The sequence below is a fragment of the Lepidochelys kempii genome, chromosome 1, assembly GCF_965140285.1.
Source record: "Lepidochelys kempii isolate rLepKem1 chromosome 1, rLepKem1.hap1, whole genome shotgun sequence".
Lineage (NCBI taxonomy): Eukaryota > Metazoa > Chordata > Testudines > Cheloniidae > Lepidochelys > Lepidochelys kempii.
Window position 1 is genome coordinate 110237782 of NC_136380.1, and position 12450 is coordinate 110250231.

Sequence of the window (12450 nt, forward strand, 5' to 3'; positions counted from 1 at the left end):
TTGTAACTGAGACTGTACCTCAGAAAGTAGACAACCCTGGTGAACCGGGATACCCGTTCACCCTACCAGTCCCCTGCTCATTTCAGTGGGGTTTGACTACCAAAACCTGATGAAGAAGTGCACAGGGAAAGGCCCAGACCTATACTTATCAACATAAATTTTGCCCTTGACCTCAGTGGTCGCTGGATTGGGCCCAACATCATAGCTCTGTTGGGAGGTGTGTGTGAGTGGAGTGGGGATCTGTGGTAGAAATAGAGCATTCATTACTATGCTCTTAGCAGTGCAGGGGCTACAATTCTACCTGGTCCTTATGCAAAGTCCCCTTATACCCTGCCCCCATGTCTGTGTAAGAGCCAGGCAGAATCTGACCCCAGGCATGAGAATTCTGCACAGACAACACCGTTAGAAAAGGGACACCTACCTACCTTGTAATTCTGTGTCTCTTGCTGCAGGATTCTCACCCACCCAGCTCTTGAGTCTGGAGAGGTTTCTTCCTGTGCTGGGGGTGCTTATGTCTGCATTCTAAGTTAATTGATTTTGCTTTTTTTAAGGCAATTTTTGTGGTTGGATTAATTTCTAATTAATTTTGTGCGTGTTGATTTTGGTGATTGGATTAATTTTGGAGAGGGGGCTGGTGTTTCCTTCCTATTCAGTCAGTGGAATGCTTGAGGGACAGGAATTGGCAGTCCAGGGAAGTGTGCATTTACCAGTAGGGCAGTTGGATTCATGTTCCTAGTCAATAATGCTGCCTTTAGGGGCCAAAAATAAAATTTGGAGCTTCAAGAGCACAAGAGCTAGGAGAGAGAATCAAGCAAGATATTTTCAGAGAAGAGCAAGGTAAATAATTTTCCCTTGTATAATAAACTCACTTTGTAACTTTGCCAGAACCAAGCCAATTCATCTGAAACTTCTTAAGCACACATTCTTCTCTGTCAGATGAGAATATTTTGGCCAAATCTCATTTGGATTAGCAATATTATTTTTATTATATGGAAGGAGGATGAGCAAATAATTTAGAAAAAGAATTCCTGATCATTTCTGTAAATTCTGACTTGCATTTTGATTTGACTATGTTCACATTATTTTTTTCATGAATGTCCATTCAGGAGAGCCAAATTTGTTGGTATATTAATTATAGGAAAGTGAAGTAAGGACCCCTAGCAAAGATTAGTTTAATCAAGAAACAAAATTTGTTTTATACCAATCAAAATTGCATTTAGCTACTTCATCCAGCTAAGGAACAGAAATAATATTAAGTGACTGAGGTGAACAATCTCACAGCTCAAATAGAGGTAGCTGGTGAAGGTCTAGCAACCAGTATATGCTAATTAACACAGAAGTAGTCTAATGTACATATATTATTGGAGAATAAATAGCTCCACATGGCAAGGGTGCCAGTATTTTTTAACAATTTGGCAATAAACTTTGGAAAGTTGTGGTGTAGGTTGTTACTATATATCATAAAGTTATGGGAGGTGGAGGGGGGAATCAAGGGTTTGATCCAAATGGCTTTGGAGAAGACCCTAAAAGAATGTCAAAGTATAAAAAAAAATTTCAAACATTAGAAACACAGAGAGATTAAATGTAAGGAAAAACATAATTAAAAAATTGGAAAATAAGAAATTGCACATTTATTTCTATCCAAGTAGCCTTAACTGGCTCCAAACTCTGAGGAGTAGAAAAGTGGCTTAGAGCTGCTTTCCCTTCTCGTTAGGTCCTGCACTGAGGGCTGCATAGCTGGCCCTGAGGATCTGGCCCCATGATTTTGTTTTGTGAATATCCTATTGAGTTTCACTGCAGTGCTATGAAGTAAACTGAACTGAATTTGACAGTGCCAGCATAGAGTGTATGCATTTTTCCTTGTTGTGTAACATCAACAAGGAAAAATACATGCACTCAATGCTATTTTAAACTGATTTTCATGTCTTTAGCTCAGCTATGCTGACTAAAATCTATTGTTTTATCCTAGCCTTGTGAAGTCAGGAGCTGGATCTGCTATTAACTTTCTTTCTTTACTGAGATGTCTCTGATCCAAAATTGACCTGCTTTTGAATTGAAAGAGTGTCTTTATATGCTTCATAAAGAGTGAGGCAAAGCATTGTTTTACCGTACAATTCATGAAATGTGACAAGAAATTCTTTGAATGAAAAATAAAAATGGGTGTCGTAAACTAGTCTTCAGCCAGGAAAAAGTATGACATGTACTATCTAAGGACAAATGAGTATTTTTATAATGGCATATTGGGCTGCTAATGGCATACCGGGCTGCATTAGTAGGAGCATTGCCAGCAGATCGAGGGAAGTGATTATTCCCCTTTATTCAGCACTGGTGAGGCCACATCTGGAGTATTGTGTCCACTTTTGGGCCCTCTACTACAGAAAGGGTGTGGACAAATTGGAGAGAGTCCAGCAGAGGGCAATGAAAATGATTAGGGGGCTGAGGCACATGACTTATGAGGAGAGGCTGAGGGAACTGGGCTTATTTAGTCTGGAGAAGAGAAGAGTGAGGGGGGATTTGATAGCCGCCTTCAACTACCTGAAGGGGGGTTCCAAAGAGGATGGAGCTAGGCTGTTCTCAGTGGTAGCAGATGACAGAACAAGAAGCAATGGTCTCAAGTTGCAGTGGGTGAGGTCTAGGTTGGATATTAGGAAAAATTATTTTATTAGGAAGGTGGTGAAGCACTGGAACGGGTTACCTAGGGAGGTGGTGGAATCTCCATTCTTAGAGGCTTTTAAGGCCGGGCTTGACAGAGCTCTGGCTGGAATGATTTAGTTGGGGTTGGTCCTGCTTTCAGCAGGGGGGTTGGACTAGATGATCTCCTGAGGTTTCTTCCAACCCTAATCTCCTATGATTCTATGTGATCTAGGGATATAGGCATCATTGTGGGCAGAAGCTTAGAGCAAATTTGAAAGGGGGTATTGGGAGCCCTTCCATGCAGCACAAAAGTAAATTGTCTGTGGTGAATGACTGTTGCCTAAATATGACAGTGATGGGCACCTTTTAAGTATTCCTGATTTGATTAGATAAATGTCTGAATATGAAAGCTCTAGGGAGTCTAGGCACTGCAGTCATTAATTGGTGCTTTTTACATTCAATATTGCTGTAGTATAAATGGTGTGTCTTTAGCAGCATCACAACACCGTTGTTGTTCTTTAATCCAATTTCTGTTGTAAATCCCCAATTTAGAAAATAATTTCACTACAATCTTAACTTTAAGCAGTTGCCTAAATCCCTATGACATCAAAACAAATCCCTCACTTTTCCCCCTTTCTTCTTTTCAGTTTCTTTGAAGTCAGAGCTCATTTGTCATAGTGTTTTTGGTCATCATTTTCTGAGAACCATGAATATATAAAGACTGTATGTTAAGAAAGAGGCAGCTCATTAAGGGTCTGATCCTTCAAACTTTATGCAGGATTGGGCCCTTATGGTGCTTTATCCTGGTCAGGGCTATGGATTTGATCACGTAAAAGTCCACTTTAGAATCTGACCAATGCATTGGAATTCTGATATGAAACTGAAACAGATGCAATGTCTAGAGGGAAAAAAGCTGTTCTTCGTCTTCCTTTCCATTTGTATCTCGAAAAGAAAAGCACTTCAAATCCTTTTCTGAACAATTTTGATAGTAAAATGAAATATGCTGTTGTAGTGATAGGCAAAAACTCTTAATAATGACCCAAGTCTCCAATTTCAGTGAGCTGAATGTAGCTGGGTTACAGGATTGTAGTCAATCTGATTAGTTTGGCCAAAATTCTGCTGGCCTCACTTTATTTGATTTCTATTCCTCTGTGTTTTCACGAAGGTGTATCACAGGCCTAACAGCTGAATGAAAAGCTCCATGATTGTTCTCCACTTTCCCCTCCCCCATTGTTCCAAAGGGCCTCAGCTAATAAGAATTACCTTTTCTGAAGAAGTTTTTCCCATGATGAGTTAAACTTAAAAACAAAACCCAAAGAGTGGTGCAATTCCCACAGGACAGCATTATTCAGTTTTAAATTGCTCCCACTAGAAGTCTTTGAATTTTACACATATCCAGAATTGCTTCTATAATAAAAAATAAATGTTCTATAAGTGACAGTATCAAGGGAATATCACCAGCACTGACACAAGTCTAGTCAATTTTATGATGAAGTCAGTATTCCTTTTTTGTTCATCTTCCTGAGTCACTGTCACTTAGCAGCTTGACATTATTTCACATCATTCATTGTTTCGGTATTGTTTTCATTATACATTGTTTCTTTAAATATTAGTTCAGTTGGAATCTTAGTTTGCTCCATTCTGATGTGCCATTTCCAATATAAAGAGCATTAATTGTATTTTCTCTGGAATCTCCTCAAAGACTGTACTACAATGAAAGTAAAACAACCCTACATGATTTCAGACGTGGACATCCCTTTTTCCTCTGTTCTAACTTCTTAACCTACTTCTGTTTATCTATTAACCTGTGGTAAGCCTATTAGATGTTTCTTTGCTAATTATAAATTAAGGAACAATTTAAAGACCACATTCTTTCTCAGAAAAACATTGCTGCCCAAAAGGAAGTAGAGTACAGCTGTTTTCAAATATTTATCTTCTGTTATTCATTATATAAAATCATAACATACAGAAAGAATATTGCAGTATGAGCTGGAGCATGTGAAGAACTATCTAGTGTATCAAGAAGTAAAATCAAGACTCTGTTTTTAACACAGAGCAGAATGGGGTAAAAAGTGTCTTTTCTCCTGAAAAGCCTGATTTTATTTATTTATATGGTATACGTGGCATGAAGTGCTACTGCATACCATTCATGATCAAACTATGACCTGTGTAGTGGTACCCATTCTCTTAAATTAAACTGCAGACAAAATCTATACAGGCAAAAAATCAATACCATGGCAATCTTGTCCCAATCGTTTTGTTGTTGTTGTTTTTTCCAAAGAGAGGTGGAAAAAAATGAAAGCATAGCTTTAAACAGTATGAAACCCCAAAATAGAAAAAAATCTGGTTTATTTGTTCTATTTTCCAAAGTCCTTCCAGTCTAGTAAGATAATGCTGCATGAGCACAAATGTTTGTGAATCTCAGGATGTGAGTTTACTTTTTTTATGTATATAGTTTAAGCATACAGGAGAAAAACATACAGTCAGATAATGGGTGGGAAAAAGTTTCATAGGGCATTATCCCTTACAGAGTATGTACTAAAAGTGACATAATATTTTATGCTATTTTTAAGAAATGCATATGTTATAGTAGTATAAATTATTTACACAAGTTCTGCCAGATTTAGTGCTGAAAAATTAAATGTACATTTTGCGTTGTTATAGCTACTAGCCCAATTCCTCCTGCTTTATCTATGGCTAGGAGATATGACTATGCAAGATCAAACATTGCAAAGGCACACTCTTTCACAAATGTGCTGGGACTTCACTCATTTCCTTTCTTTAATTTCTTTACTTTGCGTTGTTGAGAGGGTTACAACAGATTTTTGGTTCACATAAAACTGTACAGTGTTAACTAGGTGACATATGGGTGGATGAAACATTACTGATTGTCCACTGCAGCCAGGGAGGCCGAGTTTCCATAGAGATAAGAAGGAAAAGTGCTCCATGCAACCTAATTGGTATGCATCTCCAGATCAGGTTCATTGTGCTTTTGCTAATGACAGGGTTGTCTCAGTAATAAGGATGGTGCACTGGAGAAATTTGCTGCCTTGGTATATTTTTCCCTGGCAGAAAACTACTTAGAGACTGTAGTCAGTAAGAAGAGTGACTGGCAGGCTGAAGGGGCTGCTTAGCAGCATATGGGGGAAGGCTGGCGCTCTGTGCCACATGCATATGGCTGCCATTAAACTCCAGCTTTGCGCTTTGTGTATTTCTGGTCCCATGCCAGTAAGCCCACCTGCTGCAAGAATACTTGTAAAGCACAACTCAAAAGTGATTGAAAAGCTACTAGAATAAACTGTAATAACACAGTGCTTCACAGATGGGACATAATTGCAAGCTAAAGTGTACAGCCTCTGCAGTAATGAAAACACGAGCCATTAAATTAAAATCATAAGGGAAAAAACTATAAAAGTCTGGGGCTTTTTTTTTTTAGTTTTATTGCAAAAACTTCCATTTTCCTGCCCTCATTAATCAAATACCATAAAACTATGGTGTTACTTTGTTCTAGTGGAGATTCAGGCAATTAAGATGATGAATGTAGACTAAAATGATGTAACTTTTGTTATTTACGTATTTGGGTAACTTAAACTTGTGATAATCTTAAGAATGGAAAACTGACATGTATCCATCAATTTTCAGATTAAGATGCAGTTATGACTTTGCACTGGGAGTTCATGCTGAAGAAGTTTGTGGGAGAAAAGGATACCAATGTCATCATGAATATGGATAAATGTTAAGCAGGTTGATTTCCCTTCATTAGCATGTTTCTTTTTCCTTAGATATTAGTAATTTAATATATTTTTACAAGTTTAAAAAAAAGACCTTCAAAACGATGTAAACACCTAAAACTGCTTGAGAAATATCAGTGCAGTTTTTAATTAGTGGTAGTGTGGTAATGAAATCGCTAATCTGACATGTAATTAGTTGTACGGTGTGTATGAGTGTTATGTGAAGTTGAATGGGCTCGGCAGGGCTCTAATACATTCTGGCCTCTCAAGGCGTTCTCTAGTGGAGAGAGGCCTGACAGAGCCATCTTTGTTCTGTTCCTGTTCTGTGGGTGGGCGATGCAAGGAGAAAGAAACATTTGTTTCACAGTAGTCACCGAAGTAAACAGGCTTTAAAAGCCTTTTTTATTTTTAATTATGCATTTCTCCAGCATCCATCATTGTAATGTCCATAGGACACATTTTTAACAGGCTGAATCATGCCTGCCTGGTTAATAAATAAATTAAGAAGTATATTTATAGACATAGCTATAGATATTGCCTTTGCAGAAGGGTCTTTCCTTCTTTGAGAGTGCAAACATTTTTCTAAATTTTGCATTTATACGTTATTATTATGTTAGTATAAGCATTGCTTTTGCTTCAGAGAAAGCCTTTGCAAACACTAGGGGTGCTAATGAGTCACATCCAGAACCTTGATCCCAGCCCCTACCTCCTCCAAAACTGGTATCGGGAAAACACATCCTCTGAGGAGATAGGATCCATTCATTAGCTGACTGAAAATGCATAGAAGTAGCAGGCGACTGGCACTTCTTATTACCAAACTGACCAAAAGATAAGTATTTTTCTAAAAGACTTGTACAGGGTAAGGAACGTTGTGAGAACCCACACTGCAGATAACCACTGTGCTTTACAAACCTAGAAGAGGGCTATGTCTCTGCCCCAAGGAGTTTATATCATAATTAAGACAAATAGAGTGTGAGCAATAAAAGATCAGGCACAACTTTCATGATTTTCCTTTGCTGTGGTGATATTGTTTCCTCAGTCACACTAGCTAACCAGGCATCATTCTCTGAATGAGATCAGTTTTTTCTTGAATAAATAGACATGGTGTGTTTTGCTCACACTTGGTAAATTTAAAGCTTGCTTGAGTGATTACAATCCAATTATTGCCAGGCAGCAATACCCAGGTGCAGACAAATAAACAGTGAAGGCAAAGTGCTTATAAACAGTTGCTGGATATTATTACTTTGTCAGGCTTTAATGCTAGTATTTATTACACAATAAAATATCTTCCCTGAATCAGATAATTTAATCATTACTCTCCCACCGGTGCTCCAATACTTGTATTTTATCAATATTTTTAGTAATAAATATTCTTATTAACCTTTTATTACTGTTATTTCTTATACAGTACTTTCTCTTTCTCTCTCTCCCCTTAAGACTGTTTATCTGATGTGAGGTCTGTATATCTTGGCATATGAGATAAGCCGAATAGTGAGAAATTTTCTGAATGGTTGTCAAAATACACTATCTTTTTTTATTTATTGATTGCAAACAGCAAATGGAATTGCCAACACCATTGGCGTGGTGAATTCGCCATTAAAACGTTTCTGATAATTTAATGAAACTCATCTGCAACATGATGAAATAATTTCCATCACTACCACTGCAAACTACACATCCAACCACCTTCCCAAGTTTAGGCCCCATTCCTGTAGTCAGTGGGCTCCTACAGGATGTAAAGGTCTGGCTGGGCAGATCAGTTTTGCAGGAATGGGGCCATGCTCTTACATTCTGACACTGCCCTTGATTCATGCCATGTTTCCTGCTGCTATCATTTGTCTATATCAGGGGGTGCAGAGGCTGCATAGGGGTTGTACATTTTTATGAGGATCTGATTTTTCTCTTTCTCTTGTAAGCCAAATGAAGTTGAAGGACATTCCTGCAGCACAAAATACAGTTTGTCCCATTCAGCTGTCACCTTTTAGGTGGAAAAGCTGAAGCATGAAGGCCTAATTGTGTTGTCTGGTGAAGATGGGAGTCTACCACTTTAATTTTTCACCTGGAAACTGTAATCTCAGCATTCTGTGGCCTTTATTCTGTGAAGTGTTGAGCACATCCTGATATGTTTTTGAAGTCAGTAGAATATAAGGGCGTCCATCACTTCTCTTCAATGGAAGACCAGGCTACTTAACTCATAGGGACCTTTCTGCGGTGTTACTCAGTGAAGTGCTATGATATGCCTACATGACAAAATGTATTCACCACTAAACATTAAGAACCTATTTTTGATTCCGTTATTCCTGGGGAGTGATACCTTACAGCATGAGTAGCGCTCTTGAAATCACGGCATAAATTAATATACAGCAACGGTGTGTGTGGCAGAATCTGTCCCACTGTGGGTTTTTTCCCCTCTGCAAAACAGCAGAAAATAAATGTGGACACTGTCCGCTTAGTTTAGAGACTAGTAGGAAAGAGTAGATTTGCTGCTATGGAAGGCTGAAGAACTATTTAGGAAGTGGCATTGTACATTATAGGCAATGTGATGAAATATTCATGGGTTATTTAACTGTTCTTAGTTTAGAGAAAGTGAAGGATCATTCACAACGACCCTGAGAGGTTCTCAACACCCTCTGTTCCCTCTGAAGTCAACGGGGATTGAAGGTTTGTCTCTGGCCCATGTAAGCACTCCATAACAGCAACGCAGTAAAACCACCTCCCCAAATGGCAATGCGCCATGGTCGACCTACTGAGGTTGACACCATATGAATGTAGTCACTGCATGACCTGTGTCAACCCCACAGTGTGCCCCATTCTCTGCAACAGTGACTGCTCTGGTCACAATTTTAAACTCCAGTGTCCAGTGACCAAAGATACCAGAAGCCACTCCCCCCCTTTTTAAAATCCCACCCATGTTTTTGAAATGCCTTTTCCTGATTGCCCACCTTGGTGAGCACTACTAGCAGCTCACCTTTGTCATGTGCAGCTGCTGAAAGGACCATGCCAGCTCCACACACACAGACAGGTACTAGATGTGCTCCGTCCTGGAGCAGAGAGGAAATATTAGATCTCCTGGGCCTGTGGAGAGAAGAGGCTGTGCACTTACAACTATGGCCCAGCCCTAGACGAGTGGACATCTATGAGCAGATTGCACTGGGCATGCAGGCAAAGGGTTACAACAGGAAGCAGCAGCAGTGCCTCATGAAAGCAAAGAAACTTTGACAGGAATACCACAAAGCCAGGGTGCAGTGCCGCAGACTTGCCACTTCTACGAGGAACTGCGTGTCATACTTGGTGGAGACCCGCACCCTGCAGACCTCTCTGGACACCTCAGAGGGGCCAGAGATAAAGATCCCTGCTGTGAACAGTGAGGAGGAGGAGAAAAGGGAAGAGGAGAGGAGAGACACAGCAGGGGACTCCAGCCATGCTGTGAGTCAGGACCCATTTGAGACTCCACCACAGTCTAGCCAGTTCTGCCAGGCAAGTGTGGAGGAGCCCGATGAAGTGGAAGAGAACTCAGGTAAGCATGTGCCTGCATCTTGCTGTACATTGTTTACATTTAAAGATGTTGCCCCGCCCACCTTCAAGTTAACAAGACAAACATATTTTCATTGTTTTACTTGTACAAGAAGAGGTTGCGGGGTTGCGGTACACAGTGCCGGTGCTAGTCAATTTGGGACCTTAAGCAGGACTATTTTTGGCCACCTTCCCAATGCTAAAACAGGCAAGTTCTTATAATGAAAAGCGAATAGGGGGCAGTTGCTTAGTCTTCTTATGCCTAGTGCTGTCTCTGGTGGTACAACAAACAGAGGTAGAGTTGGTGACTGCTTTTATTCCCCTTTTGGGCTAAGTGCAGGGGCATGTGGGGCACTTTGTTTATATGCACAGGGATGTCCCTCTTGAGCGACCTCTATGAAACTTTCATGGGGATGCTCTGCAATCCGCTCCCAAAGGTTTCTAGAGGTGGCTGCCGTATTTCTTCCTTTGTGGTAGGACGCTTTCCCACACCACTATGCGATGAGCTCAGCTGGCAACATTGAAACAAGCTAGCGGCATGAAGTGGGCGGCTTTATGGCACCAGGAACAGCTGTGCTTTCTGTGCCTTTGTGGCCCTCAGGAATGAATCAACTGAAATCACTACCGCCTGTGGAAAATAGTGCTAGTACTCAGTGCCCTATAATTGTACCCATGGAACAGGGAATGAAAATTTATAGCTTCATGGAACAGAAAATATGTCCCCGCTTCATACCTGGCAGGCCACATGCACCGTGGCTGGGACTGGAGAGTGATGTTCTGCTGAGGAGTTCTAAAGCTGAAGTGTCAATACGCATTCCTTATTAAAAGGCCAATATTACCGACAGTATGGAGAAAGACAGAGAGGACGGAATAAAAGGCCCAGGAGTCCCAGCAGGACAAGGAGTGGAAAATGGACCAGGACAGCAGACAGCAAACTCAAATGCTGCAGACCCTGATTGACTTACAGGGGCAAATATCCCACATTCTCCATCATTTGCAGTCCTTGGAGAATGCCACAGTTGCTGCTCCCTAAGCCCCCTGGAGGGCTGCTGAGGGATATTGCAAAAAAAAAAACAACCCACCCCAATTAAAGGTTGTTGGTGGCATTCACAGAGTAACTGCAGATGGTGGAGCACCACTTCTGGCCCAAGGACCCCGCCTACCCCTTGCGCCCGTGGCTCATGAAGCCATACACTGGCCAGCTTGATAGCACCAAGGAAAGGTTCAGCTAGAGCTCAGCAGGGGCAGAATGTCTGTTGAATGTCTTTTTGGTAGACTGAAGGGACGCTGGCAATGTTTACTCACTGGATTGGATTTCAGTGAGAGAAATATCCCAATGGTTATAGCTGCCTGTTGTGTCCTGTATAATATCTGTGACGCAAAGGGGGGAAAGCTGATTTTGAACAGCCAGCCACAAGTGCTATTATAAGAGCCTAGCATGGAGCTATGCACTTGAAGAGGCTTTGAAAGAGCACTTTAATGGTCAACCATAGGCTGTTCTATGCTGAAGTGTTCTCTGGCCCTTGGGTGCTTCTAAGAACTATGCCATGCTTGCTGTACATTTATAAATATGACTGGGTGTTTTCCTAAAGCTATAACTTACGTGGAGCTTGGTGTGCATTTATAAGTGCTATTTGCTTTGACTACCACTATGCATTCTAGAATATTGGTTGTGAGCTAATAAATAAGTTTTCATGCGACAAAAAATATAACTTCACTGAGTGGAAAAAACACAGTGCAGAAAATCAGTATGGCAATGTTATAAAAACTTTACACATAACTTAATTGGGTGAAAATTTAAAATGATAAAGGAAATAAACATTGATGTCCATTTGAATAAATACATGTAGTCCACTGTGGCTACACATACCCCAGTCCTGGTTCTCACAGGGCATTGTATGTGAAGCTGTGGTTTTCCTTGCTGTTTGCCAGCATGGAGTGGTGTGGGTAGTCATTCGCCCTGTGATGCTACGTGAGCAAAACATGCAGCTGAACAGAATTAATATTGGACTGATCATTGGTACGTTAGCATCTAGCATGTGATACGTATGTTACTTGAACCATAATGAAAACAGCATGTCCTTTCAATGTTATTGCTAACTTTCTCCTTTTTGATACTGATGACTAACAGCTTGTTATAACAAGGGCATTCTACATTTACTTTTATGTCTTTTTTAATTCTCAAACAAATTAACATATTTTGTGCCTATCTATTGGCTATTGGTGACTGTTTTAAGCAATTGCAGTTTCTGTGCAGTACTTTCAGATTATGGATGCTTAAATAATAGCATACTGCTAGATCATGGAGTTCCAGCTGACTTCTGATGACTGAATTGATTAAATCTCAGACCCTCTCTCTGTCTATTCTATTTCTGTATGTGCATCTCCATGGTAGGTTTTCAAAACTAAATGTGACTTTTCAGGGCATGATCTTGCAGGGTGCTGGCATAAATGCTCACCAACATAAAGAAGGGTTGCTGAAATGATCCCTGGATACGAGGAATGTACCAAGAAGTAAGGGGTATAAGGTTTATTAAAGCACCAAAACACTCTTGAGTCTGGTGAACATTTT